Genomic DNA, 12,893 nt, shown 5'->3' on the forward strand with positions numbered 1-12,893 from the left:
GAGTCCACTATGAGGGGAAACATTTCATTCTCAAAAATATTTTTTCCTCTTCTTCCTGTTATTGGTAGCTCTGAACGTTAGATATTTTTTCCATGGGGTCAAATGTACCTAAGTTTATGCTTGCGAGTGGAAACATAGGGGACAGAATCAGGTATTGGAAGTTTCTCCATGTTCATTTGTGTGTGAATTTTTAATATAAATGCAAGATGCAAAGCATTAATGCAAGCAAAATGTTTCAGCGAACACATTTCGACAATTCAACTTTATAACTATTATAACTAAACCTGTTAAAATGTTCTGGACAATGCCAGCATTTGGATTTCTTTAAATAAGTAAATCTCTTATTGAGAGCAATAAAATGGTGTTTGTAGCATCTTCTCTTACCGTAGATTCCACCCACTTTTATAATGGAGGTGTCCTACATGCAAGGAGGACATATAGGACAGCACGTTTTTAACGTTGTATGTCTTCTGTGCTGTCCCTGTAAGTTTGCTATTAAAATGCATTAAACTATTAAAACCAACCAATAGGAAGGGAACGTGCACGTGAAGCAGGAGTCATTGTGCTGAGTCTGTTCTTCCACATGGCGGTTCACAACCCTCTGGACCTCCATTTACAGGGGTTCTGACACCTCTTCTTACACATAAAATAAACACATATTTCCCCACTAATCAATATACTTACTTATTCACTTTACATCCTGATCACAGCCCCCCCTCTCTTCCCAGTCCTCCTCTCACATGGCCCCTCCCTGCCCTTCTCTGAGAAGAGGGAGCCCCCGCCCCCAGATCAAGTCCCTGCAGGACTAGGCACACCCTCTCCCACTGAAGCCAGACAAGACAGTCCAATTACAGGGACAAGGCAACAAAGTTGGGGACAGCCCTGCTCCAGTTGTTAGGGGACCTGCGTGAAGACCAAGCCACACATTCACAACATATGAGTGGGAGACCTAGGTCCAGACCGTGTGTGCTCTTTGGTTGGTGGTCCAATCTCTGGGAACCCCCAAGGACCCAGGTTAGTTGACTCTGTTCTTCCTGTGAGGTTCCTACCCCTTCTGGGCCCCTCAATTCTTCCCCCAACTCTTCTACAGGACTCCCTGAGCTCCCTCTAACATTTGACTGTGGGTCTCTGCATCTGTTTCTATCAGCTGCTGGGTGGAGCTTCTCAGAGGACAGTTATGCTTGGCTGCTGTCTGCAAGCATAACAGAGCATCATTACTTATGCCAGGGATTGGTTCTTGCCCCATGGGATGGCTCTCAGGTTGGGTCCGTCATGGGTTGGCCCCTTTCTCAGTCTCTGCTCCATCGTTGTCCTTGCATTTCTTGAAGGCAGGACAAATTTTGGGTTGAAGGTTTTGTGGGTGGGTTGGGGTCCTTATCTTTCTTCTGGGAGTCCTGCCTGACTATAGGAGGTGGCCTCTTCTGGCTCCATATTCCCCAGTTCTAGTCGTCTCAGCTAAGTCACCTTCATAGATTCCCTGGAGCCTCTCCCATCCCAGGTCTCTGGCATATCCTAGAGATGCACCCTCTACCCCACCCCCATCGATTTCTCTTCACTCTCCCAGCCCTCTCTCCCCATCTCTCCCTACACCTGACCCCCCCCGTGGAATTAGAAAATATCATCCTGAGAATTCACTCAGGATAACCCAGACCCAAAAGGACATGCATGGTCTGTACTCACTTATAAGTGGATATTAGCCATAAAGTACAGGATACCCATGCTACAATCCACAGAGCCAAGGAAGCTAAATAATAAGAAGGGCCAAAGGGAAGATGCGTGAATCTCACTCAGAAGGGGAAATAAAATAGTCATCAGAGGTAGACAGAGGGAGGGATTAAATAAATCTTTTCCAAAAAAAGAAAGAAAAAAGAAAAGAAAGTTCTACTGACTTTTCTTGAGCGCCATCTGGTGGATACATTTCTAATCTCCAATCAGATGACAAACTGGGCTAGGAAAGCTTAGATTCCACTCCCAGAGGATCAGATTTTGTTTCAGTTCTCCAACACTTTTGCACAGTTAGCACCCTATAGACAACCAGAAATCCTGTCGAAAGAGTAAACACTGATGTCGTATGAGCTGGATGGGAGTATGGAAGTCCACTGTGAACTGCTACGGGGGAGGGGTAGAAGGGTGGGTGAGTGGGGTGAGAAGTTGAGAAACAGACTTCTAGGCCTTTCTGACTGCAAAGGCCAGTGCAGTCCTGGAACTGAGCAGGAAAATCCATACTAGGCTCCAAAGCACCTCAAACCTGTGCCCAGAGTTCTTGCAGGGAGCCTGACAGCATTTTTCCTGAACCTAATTAATGTCTCATAAAGGAATGGACACGGGTCCTCTTCCCAAAAGGGACATAATGTGATTTAACTTATCCATGTCACTTTAGCACTGACCCCCAACTCCACAGTTCCAACCCCCAGAGAGCGGATCTCAGGACATCAGACAACAGTTTTCCTTCTATTGGAGAATGCCTTCACTGAGAAGTCCAGTAGCTTTTCATAGATATAGAAATAGATTTCTTAGCTGGGCACAGCGCTACATACTTGTAAACCCAGAATTCAGGAGACAGAGGCAGAAGGATTATTAAAAGTCCAAGGTCGGGCTGGAGAGATGACTCAGTGGTTAAGAGCACTGACTGCTCTTCCTAAGGACGTGAGTTCAATTCCCAGCAACCACATGGTGGCTCACAACCATCTGTAATGGGATCCGATGCCCTCTTCTGGTCTGTCAAAAGACAGTGACAGTGTACTAACATACATGGAATAAATAAATAAATCTTAAAAAAAAAAGTCCAAGGTCACCCTAAGCTACAGAGTGAGACGGTGATTCAAATATGAAACGTAAGCTGGCGGTGCTGGCCCATGCCTTTAATGCCAGCACTCAGGTGGATCTGTGAGTTCCAGGCCAGCCTGATTTAGATAGTGAGTTCTAGTATAGCCCAACCAATGGGTGGCAAGATAGTTCAGTGGGTAGAGGCCCTTGCTGTCAAGCCTGAGTTCAGTCTTCAGGACCCGCATGGTAGAGAGAGGGAGCCAACACCTACAGGTTGTTCTCGGACCTCCACACGTGCACTGTCAATAAATCTACTAAAGACTGAGAAAAGGGTCAGAGGAGTAGCCCTGACGATATGTCTTGATTGTTAAGAGTTTTGTTTACCATGCATGAAGCCCTGGGCTTGATCGTTACCACTGGTCTAGGTTCAGTCCCCAACATCATATATACTGGGTGTGGCGGCATATGCCTGTACTCACAGGACTTAGGAGGTGGAGGCTGAAAGTTCTTAGGTTCAAGGTCATCCTTGGCCACATTGTAGGCTCAAAGCCAACCTAGAATAGATGGTCCCCACCACAATAAATAAGAAGAAAGCTAGGAATATGGCTCAGTTAGTAAAGTACGTTAGAACATGAATTTGAGGGCTGGAGAGATGGCTCAGTGGTTAAGAGCACTAACTGCTCTTCCAGAGGTCCTGAGTTCAAATCCCAGCAACCACATGGTAGCTTACAACCATCTATGATGATGTCTGATGCCCTCTCCTGGTGTGTCTGAAGAAAGCTAAAGTGTACTTATATATAATAAAAAAATAAATCTTTAAAAAAAAAAAGAACATGAATTTGATCTAGAACTCATTTAAAAAAAAAAAAAAAAAGGCTGGGTATGTTAGCAAACACATGCTGTACCAGTACTGGCTTTCACATACATTCATGTACAAACACACACAAAATATATTTTTATTATTACACAATATTCTTTAATTTTGCAATGTTGGCTCCAATAACCTTTGAAACGCATGAACAACAACCAAAAAAAAAAAAAAAAACAATCTCTCTATGTTCCTGGCCAAAAGTTAATGAGCCTTCACTGAAGATCTCTGCCCTGTCCACTCTCAGCCATACACTGTGGCTCTGATCACTGCCTACATGTATGTCTGCATGGCTACTTTTAAAATAAGGTCAGTTGATAATCATGGGTCAACTAGGACCAGAGGGCAGGAGTGTTTTTTCCTTTGAAGTTTCAGAACCACCAACTCTTCGGAGAAAGGCCAAGATGTTTCTTCTCTGAAGACGAATGATTTCCAGAACTCTAAAGTGGTGCCTCCTTTCCCTGCCCCCATAACAGCCAAAACCGCTCACCTGTGCTTCCTGCTGCAGACCAAGGCAGCCTGCTACCCTGTGCACTTGAACCACATTGAGCCTCTGCAATCTGAGTTTCACAACAGTGAAGCGTTTTTCTAAACGTGCAGATTTCATTTGTGCCGTTCAACTGATTCTAATCAGTGCTGGAACTGAGCAATCCTTTAGCTAGTTGGACTGTTAAGAGAGGTTTGGAAAAAATAGGTTTGATGTAGACAAACAGACAAAACACAGTGTACATAGTGCACCAGGGTCTACATTCAAACCACACACACACACACACACACACACACACACACACACACACACACACACAAACCCCTTTGATCCCTTGACTTAGCTATGCTGACAATTATGGGAAATTTTCTAAAGCTATTGGTCACAAGTTCCTAGGAAAATCTGGTGCTTCCTTAAAAGAAAATGACCATGAGCCCAGCATTTCCAAAAGCAGACCTGGATTGCTTACTTTTGTTGACGCTGTGTCAAACGCCTGAAAAGAGACAGTTTAAGGAAGGAACCAAGGAGAGATGCAGTCCACCACAGCAGGGAAAACACTGCGGCAGGGAGGAGGAGTGGAGGCAGCTGGTTACATTGTGTTCAGACAGTTAAACAATGAGACATTAATGCTCGGCTCACCTTCCCCCTTAAAAAGATTTAACTTTGTAGTCACATGTATGCATTGTGTCTGCTTGAGTTTGTACATGTGAGTGCAGTTTTCCCCTAGAAGGTAGAAAAGAGTGCAGGACGTCCTGGATTGACGCCCTGGAACCTGAGGGCGGTGCTTATGCAAAGCCCAGTATGAGTGCTGACAACTGAACTCAGGTCCTCTGCAAGGGCAATGGAAACTCTTACCTGATGAGCCACGGCTCCGTCTCCCCCACCTTCTCCCTTTCATTCTGACAGAGACCCCAGCACATGAGATTCCCCTCTATATCAAGGCGAGTCTTCCCAGATTACACTTTTATAAGTCCACACGGTAGTCTGTTTCCGTACAAATTGACAATGAAGACTAACTATTACAGAACCCTTGAGCACACGGGGACCCCAGGCCAAGCTCTTTAAAAGTGTAAGTGTTGCACAAATGGGGCACTGACTCTACAAATCTCAGTGGATGTGAGATTAACCAAAGTGCCCCTCCAGTACCTCCGATGGGATTCCGAGGCTCCATGCTTCAGACCTGGAAGTGTTCTGCTTTCTTCAGTGACTATTTCATTCCATGGAACCTTCTAGGAATACTGGTCCCCAAAGTGCTAGGCTTCCTCCAGCCCAGAGCAGCCTCCAAGTGGCCTCAATCTTTCACACTAGAATCCTGAGGCCCAGGATGGGTGCATAAGCTGTCACACTTAGCTAATTCCTTTCATTTTTATGTGTTTGAAAAGAAAAGGTGGTCTGTATTTTTAAAAGATACATTTGCTGGTTACAGACTTTTAGGCAGTGGCTTTTTCCTCTCCACACGTATGGCCTGTTGTCTTCCTCCTTAGTTCTCTCTGCGTATCATGATTTCTATCCCCCGACTCCCACTACCTTTAAGGCTTCTTTAGTTTTGCTTTCATTGTAATTAAAAATTGATACAGTATCTATCAATTTCCTTCTAGATAACTGTGTTTATGCCCATAGACCAGTGCTGTGGTCGGCAACGGGCATCAGTTAGTGCAGAAACTTGTAACTGGTCAGAGGGATGGGAATAGATCACAGTTGAATGCTGCAACCTAAGCGTGGAGGTCTATACCACCCCATCCAATGTTCAGAGAACATCGCAGAAGAGGACTGGAAAGAAGGAACGAAGGTTAGGAGTGTGGTGGAATGCTGTCTTCCTGGATGACGAGGCCACTGCTTTCTTGAATTCTCAGCAAGTGAGTATGGGGGGTTGGGATTCACAAGGCCCCACCCTTGCTGAGCATGTTTGGCAGTTAGTAGTGGGGGCGGGTGGGGGAGGGGCTCACCAGACCCCCCCCTTCACCCCTCACTGAGGAGCTACTGCTGGCTAATGGCTGCTGGTGCGAGGGGAACATTTTCTTTCCGCAAGAAAGAAAGCGTGTACCTTCTGGTAAGTTGCCCATGACCCGCATCCTCATGGAAACAACCTAAATTAAACTCATCGGGCTAACACCCTGCAAGGAAAGGAGAAAGGAGACGGGGCTGGAAGAAGCAGAGAGTGGGAGAGCAGGCAGGAGAAGGTAGTGAGGATGAGAAATATCAAAGTAAACATGTATGAATATATAATGGTGAAGCCAATAATTGTGCAAAATTAATATATGGTAATTTTAAAAAACCAAGTCAAGGTCTCACGTATTTCACATTGGCTTCAGGCTTGGAATATAGGCAAGGCTGACCTTGAACTCTTGGTCTTCCCAAGCATGAAAATTTCAGGCATGAGACATCATGCCTACCAAACTTACTTTTCTTTCTGTGTTCATCCATCATTTTCTGGTGAGGGTTGGATTTTATTTTGTTTTTCTTACAGGTAGAATCTCACATTTTGTAGCCCAGGCTGGCCTCAAGGTCATGATCTCCATGTCTGAGCCGCCTAAGTTGAGCCTCCCAAGAGCTGGTATTAACTGGGTCCTGGGCTTATGTGGGAAAAGGAGATGCAGTGGGGTATAGAGAGATGGAAATAAATGGAAAAAGAAAGGAGAAAAAAACCAGATTGGACCTGCAAGGGACAGCAGAGGCACACACCTCATGGCACGGGGCTTGACAGTTGAGTGAAGTTCTCATCAAGCATGCAGATCTGAATGTTCTAGATCTCACCTGCTCGCTCCCACAGGGCATTACCATGCGGATCTTCCCGCTCTGGATCTTGCCCTACTGGCTCACAGGGCTGCACAAATTGGTTTCTTCCCTGCTTCTCAGAATAAAATAACAACGCTGATGTAAAGGAATAAGAAAGTAACTAACGATGAGCTTGACATAAGTGAGCATGACCCAGGACACCTTTCTGCATTGCCCTGATGGCATCTCCATTGAGGAAGAGGCCACGAGAACATTTAGCGTCACAGACACAAGGCATCCTACCGTGTTCTTAGCTTTGGGGCTGGTAGAGACAAAGAGGTCTGTCAGGCCTAATTATAACAACCGGGAGTTTTAGCTAATGAGAAAATGTTAGCTTGGATACAGAGCTTAACAGCCCCTCTCTCCATAATCACAGCCGTGGTCAAGCAGCCTGCAAACTCATCCAAGAAATGAACTCCACGCCTTTGCATGGGGACAGCCAGCCTTTCCTTGGCCTCAACCATTCTGAATCAGTTCACCTTCCTAGAATAGAGGAACTTGGGGAGTGAGGATGGCAGAGTCAGGCGGAACTCTCCGGGCCTCATCTGGGATCTCACTTTAGGCTTGGGTGGTCCATGCTGGGGATACCAGGCAAGAGCTTTCCACTGAGCTACACTCTCAGCTCTTCTGATTTTGTTTTGCAGTTGTTTGTTTTGTGTAGAGTTTCATTCTGTGCCACTGAGTGTCGTGCTGGGGCGCTGGTACTCACTATGTAGCTGTGACGGGCCTCTAATAATAACTAACTTCCTGCCTCTGCTTCTGGAGTGCTAGGAGAGCCACTGAGAGCCACTGCGTCCAGTTCAACGCCATCGTGTTTTTTAACGTAAATGGTTAATGTAAGCATGGTGGATGAGAAATGGCGTAGGGGTCTCATGTTCCCTTCACCCTGGCTATCTTCTTAGCTCGCTTTCTCTCTCAACTGCTCTCAGCTTCTGTCCCCGAAGTAAATCTTCATTCTTTCCCTGTTCCTGAGTCGGTGGTTTCCTCTTGCCACTGTAGCAAATTAGACCAACAAGCACATATTCACTAAGTTCTGTAGTCCAGGAATCTAAAAACAGTCTCCTTGGAGGGAAGTCAGTGTGCCATGAGAGAGAGGTTCCTTCTTGAGGTTAGGAGATAGGCCTTTTCCTTGCCATTTCCTCATTCTAGGGGCCATGTGTGCTCTTTGGTTCCTGGGCCCCGTCCTCTAGCCTCACAGATGACCACTTCCTACCTCCGTCATCGTCATCGTCATCGTATGGCCTCCTCTGTGCCTGTTTCTGTTTCACTTTCTATCGGCAAAGCCTGGGCCTTGGCACCTGCAGTGTGCTGGGCTCAGCCACCATCCACAGCACACCAATCAGAGAGACAAGTGACAATAAAAGGGGAGGGAAGCAGAGCTCGTTAGTGTGGCCCCCACGTCCATATTGGGGATAGTGACATGATGTTTGGGTTTAAACAGAGAGCCAAAGGTATGTATGACTGAGCAGAGATGGGATAACACTGTCACCCGTGACTGACTTTTGTCATCGGGGCTGGAACATCCCCTGCAAGGTACTCTGCTCTGTTGCCAGAACTGTGGGATGTCTCTTCCCAGGGAACCACGTTCTTCTGACCAGCACTGGGATGCTGGCAGGAGATGCCTGAGGAAAATTCCAGTTCTTTGGGGTCTATGTCTCAGTATTCTTCCTCTGATCCCTTGCAGTTACACTGACATACATAATCCAGAATATTCTCCCTTTTCAAGATCCTCGGGGTAATTTTATTTGCAAACTCCCTCTGGCATTGATAAGGGAGGACCCAGGCCACCATGGATGGTGCCACCCCTGGGTTCGAGGTCCTGCATGGTTTAAGAACTTGTCTTAGTCTGGGTTTCTGTTGCTGCAATGGAACGCTATGACCAAGAGTAAGTTGGAGAGGAAAAGATTCATTTGGATCACACTTCCACATTGTAGTCCATACCGAAGGAGGCCAGGACAGGAACTCAAACAGAGCAGAACCTGGAGGCAGGAGCTGATGCAGAGCCCATCAAGGGTGCTGCTTACTGGCTTGCTCCTCCTGGCTTGCAAAGCCTGCTTTCTTATAGACCCCAGGACTGCCAGTGTAGGGATGGCACCACCCACAATGGGCTGGGCCCTCCCCCATTCGTTACTAATTAAGAAAATGCTCTACGGCTTGCCTACAGCCCGACCTTACGGAGGCATTTTCTCAGCTGAAGCTCCCGCCTCTCAGATGGCGTTAGCTTGAGTCAAGTTGACAGAAAACTGTCCGGCACACAACTGACCCTTCTTCAACTTGACAAACACACATCACTGCTAAGCCAAAACCGTTTCCTTTTTGTTCATCCACCAAGATCACACATTAATAAAAACACCACAGTATAAAACATTTTATAAACTTGACCTATGGCCTTACAAATTCAAATACTTTAAAAGTTATCTCTTTAAAAATATCTAGTCTCTTCTAAAATCCAACACCTGTAAAACTCCAAAATAACACTCTCTCTCTCTCTCTCTCTCTCTCTCTCTCTCTCTCTCTCTCTCTCTCTCTCTCTCACACACACACACACACACACACACACACAAGTCTCAATGGGCTCCTGTAAAATAAAAAAAAATAAATACTTTTTTACTTCAAGAGAGAAGAACCGGTTCGCCATCACAATCTGAGCTGATGCAGAGGCCACGAAAGGACGCTGGCCTTTTCTTCATCACTTTCTCAGCCCGCTTTCTTATAGAACCCAGGACTACCAGACCAGGGTGTCACCACCCACAATGGGCTGGGTCCTCCACCATCAAGCCTGATCTAAGGAAGGCATTTTGTCAGTTGAGGCGCCTTCCTCTCAGATGACAATAGCTTATGTCATAAATAAAACTAGGCAGCCCAGGAGGCATTCTCATGCAGACTGCCCCCACGCAGGCACACTCTTACCCCTGAGCCACCACCACAGCCCTAGCTTACCTTTCCCTAACACCTTGGGGTAAATTGCAACCCTTGAGAATTTTAACTTAGAAAGGCCCAGGATTGTACATGCATGGCCATTGTAAAGACACCTAAATGCTATTGTTTTGAGAAGCCTACACCCCCATCTCGGATATACATTGACATTTACTATAATGGACTATAATGCACTCTCCCTTATCTTAATAAAACTTTGCCTCTCTTTAACACTTCCCTAAGTTCCCGTCTGCAGCATAGTCAAGGGTTAAATTTCCTTAAGTCAGTGGTTCTTAACCTTGGGGTTGCACATCAGATATTTGCATTACAATTCACAGCAGTAGCCATACTAAAGCTAGGTAGTAGCAATGGCATAATTTTATGGTTGGGGGCCACCACAACATGAGGGACATACGGGTTGTGGCCTTAGGAAGGTGGAGAACCCCTGCCGTAAGTGGAGGTTCCTAAGTAGGAAGGAAGTGAACTCCTCAGGCTGCTGGTGACAGGGTTGGGCTTCATTTCCCCACTGCTGACACTCACTGAGCTATATCCCCACACCCCTTCGTCCTTTGTATAACTAACTTCTTATCAGTCTCAGCCCAAATACCATCTTCTCAGGAAAACCTTCCCTGAACATAAAGGCGACACGCCCTCCTGTCCTTCCTACCATCTCTTGCCTTTAGAGATTCCACTATACTTATCCTCCCCACAGATTATTATTTTTAACTAATTTTTGTTTTCACCCAGCATATAAACTTTAAGAAGCATCCTCTCCCTTGGAACTGCAAAACTTATTTAAAGATATCTTCAGTGTAAAAGCTAAAAGAAGTCCTTGATTCCACCCAGAGCATTCATAAATATGGGCAGCATAACAGGTTCTTCATATAAACGAATCCCACGGAAAAGGGCAAACTAGGATGGCCCTGGACATGAGTTCCACCCCAAGTTACAGCAAAACCCCTACACAGCCAGTGCATCAGATTGTAAGGTTACTGTACCATCCAGACTTTATAGCCTACGTCTTCCACAGAATAAGAAGTAAGACTCAGTTCAACCAGTGAAGTATCCTGGTAACACTCCTAAGGTCAGGAGATATGTATGTTCCCATCCCACCAATTTGTTAGATTAACCCCGGTTTCCCCTTTCAACTTTTTCTCACAAGGCCAATTGGGAAGCTTTGAATACATGTGAGGAGCTGGGTGTTGTGACTACGCCTTTAATCCTACTACTAGGGAGTTCGAGGCCAGCCTGGTCTACAGAGCCAGTTCCAGTACAGTCAAAACTGTGTAGAGAAACCATGTCTTTAATAAAAAAGAAAGAAAGAAAGAAAGAAAGAAGGAAGGAAGGAAGGAAGGAAAGAAAGAAAGAAAAAGAAAGAAGGAAAGAAAGAAAGGAGGGAGGGAGGGAGGGAGGGAAGCATGATCCTGGAATGTGGCCACACTAGATCTTACATGATTGAGTTCTCAATGAGAATAGGTAGGGGGTATTCATGAACACTGATGCTGTAGCCAATGCACAGGAACCCAGAAATGTCCACTCGGTGAAGGAGGCTGGGGTCACTGTAACCCTGGGCCAAGCTGGGGGATGCACTGTGGGGGGCTCCTCTCTTCGACCTGGGGCCAGGTTGTAAGGTCCTAGTCACATCAGCGAAGCCTTTCCTAACAGGCCAGAAGTCTCCACAGGGCTGCCAACCCCAGCCCAAGGGCACAGACAACAGGAAGTATCTCTTGTTATACTGTTTCAAGACAAGCTCTCTGGTAGCCTAGGCTAGCCTGGAATCAATCGGTTTTGATTCGGCCCTGATCTCCCTGTGTCTACGTCCCAAGTGCTGAGATCACAGACAGGTGTCACCATGCAGGTTTGGCATGAGATTTTCCTGCATTAAAGTTTCAACTCCAGCGTTCTCCAGAGTGTCTCAGCTGACTGGCTTAGAGTGAAGGGGTGCAGGGCACGCTAATCCCCACGGTGTCTTATCTCATCCCCACAGCAGACATTTCCATGCTGTCAGGTTCACATTGCATTGAAAAAAGCAAAAACGTGGAGAGGTAGTTTTAGAGTCGGTTTCTTTCTCGTTGGAGAAGCTGGACATCAAATGCGGCTGGACAGTTTATAATCTACCCGCCAAGTCTGCGTCACTTCTCACCGTGCAGGTTTGGAGCTCACAGCTGGGCTCTGAATAGAAAATTAGGTCCGCAGCTCTCCTACCTCCTCCGGTCCCCATTAACCCTGCTACTCTTATCCCCGAGAGCCATGGGCAGCCGGCTGTAGCGGCTGAAGTGTCTCTGTTCCCAAGGGGCTGGGGCCAGAGAAGGGAAAAGATTGAAAGTCTAGAGGAAAGGGCAGAACCACCTCCCCAGTTCTTCCAAGAAGGCCAGGGTTCCTGCTTTGTGGATGGAGGTTATAGCACAGGCTGAGAAATTGTCAGTCCATAGTTCTTCACAACATACTTGTGCTTGCATTTGATATGAAGATTGTCAGGTACAGTAGTAAGGGAGGTTATAATATAGAATAATCAAGGCTCAACTTTCCCAACAGTTTTAATCCTTTCTTTAAAAAAATTAATCATCTAACTTCTAAAGAATAAAACCACTACCCACCCTTGTACTTTGTTTATAAACAATGAGACTCCCCCCCAACCCCCCACTTCCCCCATTCCCAACTGGGGCTGACCTGGAACTCCTAGGTTCAAATGGTCTTCTAGCATTATCCATGGCCTATACTGTATCTAGACTTAACCTTGAAGTCTTTCTTGGGGCAAGAAATGAGCAGTTCTTGCCTTTCTCAGTCCTGTCTCTCTCTGGTCTCCACTGGAATTGCTGGAAGGCAAGAACCAACTCTAGTGTGTGTGTGTGTGTGTGTGTGTGTGTGTGTGTGTGTGTTGTTGGGAATCGAACCCGTGGCTTTGCCCATTCTAAATATGTTCAACTAGGAGCTATAAATACCCAGCCAATGAATGAGCCCTAAAGTGGAAAGAAGTTACTATGAGATTTAGTTCCCTCGCGGAGACAGCATATTTCTATGTTTATTTCAGATATGAATCAGCCAGTCAGCGCAAATTGTGCGTGTTAAAGCTCACCAGGT

The sequence above is a fragment of the Rattus rattus genome, chromosome 3, assembly GCF_011064425.1.
Source record: "Rattus rattus isolate New Zealand chromosome 3, Rrattus_CSIRO_v1, whole genome shotgun sequence".
Taxonomy (NCBI): Eukaryota; Metazoa; Chordata; class Mammalia; order Rodentia; family Muridae; genus Rattus; species Rattus rattus.